This window comes from Pipra filicauda, unplaced genomic scaffold, assembly GCF_003945595.2.
Source record: "Pipra filicauda isolate LSUMZ 115617 unplaced genomic scaffold, ASM394559v2 scaffold968_size59779_pilon, whole genome shotgun sequence".
Classification (NCBI taxonomy): domain Eukaryota; kingdom Metazoa; phylum Chordata; class Aves; order Passeriformes; family Pipridae; genus Pipra; species Pipra filicauda.
Genome location: NW_024105162.1, coordinates 14,838 through 18,544, shown reverse-complemented (window position 1 = coordinate 18,544; position 3,707 = coordinate 14,838). Strand labels below are relative to the sequence as shown.

The window sequence follows — 3,707 nt, the reverse complement described above, 5'->3', positions numbered from 1 at the left end:
ATAAAAAACCATTAGGGGCTTAAGGCATCAGGAGACAGGAATGGGGAGAAGCTGAAAGGCCCTGACAGAGCCACCTTCTGCAGGCCTTTGGCCAGGGCTGCTGTCTGTGCCCCTGATGCCAGGAGGAGGGGAGTGGCCCTTGCAGCCCTGGGGCCTCATGGCCTCCTTGTCCCTGCTCAGCAGCCTGGCAGGTGCCACCCCATGGTCCTGCCCTTGGCATTGCACATCCCACATCCCAGTGCCCCAGGAAGAGCCCTGAGGAATGAGGCAGGGACAGCATCTGCCTTCTCAGGGGCTGGGGGTCAGGGCTTGGCCCATTGGATTAAGGAAACACATCCAGGTTTCCTCAGCATCAGAGCCACCTTTCCCTTGCTTGTCCATCCTTGTCATCACTGTCTGCACTTTTCTGCTCTAACTGGAACCTGGGGACACGTTCTCAGTTGTGTCCCTCAGTGAGACTCATTAGCACTGCAAGAAACTTCAGTGTTTCAATCTCACTTTGACTTCCTGAGAAGTTGTTTGAACTTCCTCTCAGGGACTGAGTCTCATGTAAACAACATCAAACTCCCTTGAGGGTCATTAAATGCCTGGGGCTGTTGCTGTGCTGCTCAGCTGGGCTGGGCTTCTGGCACACAGGGAGCTCCTGGCAAGCAAGAAGAGCTTCAAAGAGACAGCTCTGCTGGTGAGCAGCTCCTCTGCACAGCCCAGCAGGGCTGAGGGCACTGCCTGCAGCACCAGGGGCAGGGGAGTGAGACAGAGAGAAGTTAAAGGCTGTCAGACGTAGAATGATGCTGAGACCTCACTGGGGGAGAATTTTAACAGATCTTGGCACAGGAAGTCTGTTCATGCAGGGCAATGGGACTGCAGCTTTTGGAGGCATCTGGGAAAGCTGGCACTGCCCACCAACTACAGATTCTGCAAGTGCAACTCTGAGACTATCTGGAGTGCAGAGGAGGAGGACATGCTCAGAGCTTCAGCTCCCTCTCAGAATATTTCCAAGACAAAGATTTTTATAAGATTAAAGAAATTTCCTGAGATTGTGTTTCCAGTTTCCTACTCATGAGGAATGGGAGGGATAAATCATTAAGAAAGTATTAATTTTGACAAGTCCCTGAGACATCTGAACTGTGAGTGCTCAGTAGGTCTGTCTGAGCTTCCTAATGTGCTTTCAGCCACTGCTCTACCTGTGGGTAGCACCAGCATCACCTCTGCTAGACCCATCAGGACTAGTCTGAGATGTCCTTTTTGCACCTGCAAACGGAATATGACCCCTACCAGTGCAGCCTGTGGTGCTGGGGAAGGAGCTGAGTCTGCTTAAATCAAATGCCATCATAAGGACACTTGGCTGTCTCCCTGAGGTTTCCTTCCAAGCTGTGAATTTCCCTCCAGGTTGGAAACCTGTCCCTAAACATCTCCTTGTTATGTGAAACCCCAATATAGAAGCACAGTGATGCTAAAACAGTGAAAATGCTGTTCAGGAGGGACCCAGCACTGGAGCTGAAAGAAGATCTCCGAGGAAATCAAAAGGCTGTCTGTGTGTGACATGGGGAGTGTCTGTAGAATACAGCTTTGACTTTGTTTAGATAAGTCCACACTAACTGGCCTCTTATTGTCTTCTTCTCCTGTGTTGGAAACAAACACCCAGAGGCAGCAAATGTCCAACAGCAGCTCCATGCCCCAGTTCCTCCTCCTGGCATTCGCAGACAGGCGGGAGCTGCAGCTCCTGCACTTCTGGCTCTTCCTGGCCATCTCCCTGGCTGCCCTCCTGGCCAACGGCCTCATCCTCAGCGCCGTAGCCTGTGACCACCACCTGCACACCCCCATGGGCTTCTTCCTGCTCAACCTCTCCCTCACAGACCTGGGCTGCATCTGCACCACTGTCCCCAAAGCCATGCACAATTCCCTCTGGGACACCACAACCATCTCCTACATGGGATGTGCTGCACAGCTCTTTTTCTTTTATTTCTTCATGTCAGCAGAGTTTTCCCTCCTCACCATCATGTGCTACGACCGCTACGTTGCCATCTGCAAACCCCTGCACTACGGGACCCTCCTGGGCAGCAGAGCTTGTGCCCACATGGCAGCAGCTGCCTGGGCCACTGGGTTTCTCAATTCTCTGCTGCACACAGCCAATACATTTTCCCTGCCCCTGTGCCAGGGCAATGCTCTGGGCCAGTTCTTCTGTGAAATCCCTGCCATCCTCAAGCTCTCCTGCTCACACTCCGGCTACCTCAGGGAACTCGGGCTCATTGGGGTTAGTGTCTGTTTAGTATTTGGTTGTTTCATTTTCATTGTTTTCTCCTATGTGCAGATCTTCAGGGCTGTGCTGAGGATCCCCTCTCAGCAGGGACGGCACAAAGCCTTTTCCACCTGCCTCCCTCACCTGGTCGTGGTCTCTCTGTTTGTCAGCACTGGTGCATTTTCCGACCTGAAGCCCCCCTCCATCTCCTCCCCATCCCTGGACCTGGTGGTGGCAGTTCTGTACTCAGTGGTTCCTCCAGCACTGAACCCCCTCATCTACAGCCTCAGGAACCAGGAGCTCAGGGATGCCATAAGGAAAATGATGACTGGATGCTTTTCAAGAGCAATAACCTGCCTCTTTTCTTCTGTACAACACTCATTGTGTAACCCTTTACTGGCCCAGCCTGCTTTTTAAAGCTTTTGAGAGTGGTGATGGGGGCCGTTTCCTACATTTTTTCCTCTTTAAATGTTGTTAACACAGAAATTTATTCTTCATCTCATACCTAATTTACTCTCTAACTCTTTGTTTTGACTCACAATTGTGTAAATGAGGAATCATTCTCTGTGTGCATTTAAAGAAAATAAAAGTTTCTGCAGCAATTTCTTTGTCAAACATCCTGCCTTTGTTATTCTGTACATAAGGAATCACAATCTCTGAGTAGAATAAAGGACTTGAATTTTTTTTTCCAGATTCTCCCTCCAACAACTTCCCTAAAGCTGGAGGGCAGTGTCTGTGTGCAGAGGAGAAGGGATAAAGAGTCCTGGTACAGGAGCACTGCCAGGGAGCAGCAGCTCTTGGCCTTTTCAGGGATGCTCTTTTCCCACTGCCTCCCTCTCCTTTCTGCTCCTTGCCCAAGGCCTGAGTGCTCTGGCAGCTCAGTCCCTGCTCTGTGTCAGTCCTGTGACCATGGGCAGGGACAGGCCCTGGGCACTGCTGGGACTGAGCTGGGCTCCTTGACATCATTTCCATCAGGAAAGGGGATCCCCCTGGGCAGTTCCTGAAGACTTTGTTCTTTTTGAAAGGTTGGTGTAAAGAACAAGGCCAAGGAATAGACTCTGCAAAGTCTCATTGCTTTGTTTGTTTCCCCATTCAGTCCCTGCAGTGAGAGAAGCGACTCACTGGGGTACTTGAGGGACTGAGGGCTGGGTCAGATGTTCTGTGCTGGTGGCCAGTGGCAAATGGTCTCCAAGTCACCTGCCTGGGGCTCTGCAGCTTGTGAGGGCTCTGATGGCAGGTGAGGACTTGTCTGTAGGAACTCAGGAAGTGCAGGAGAGCACAGAGGATCTGCAGGGACAGCCCGTCCCATCCAGTCAGCAGGGAATGGAGCCCTGGAGCAGAATCCTGCCCAGGGTGGAGTTACCAGAGATCAAGTACTAAATGTGCCTGTGAACTGGTAAAGGAGAGTTCTGCAACCCCAGGGGATGCAGCAGGAACAGAGAAAGGACTCTGGCCAGTGACTCGTCTC

The 3,707-nt window shown here is 51.7% G+C and overlaps 1 pseudogene; it reads left to right on the top strand.

Moving 5' to 3' along the window:
- The first annotated feature begins 1,654 nt into the window (after positions 1-1,654).
- On the top strand, positions 1,655-2,675 carry LOC114001979 (annotated as a pseudogene).
- The last annotated feature ends 1,032 nt before the right edge of the window (positions 2,676-3,707 follow it).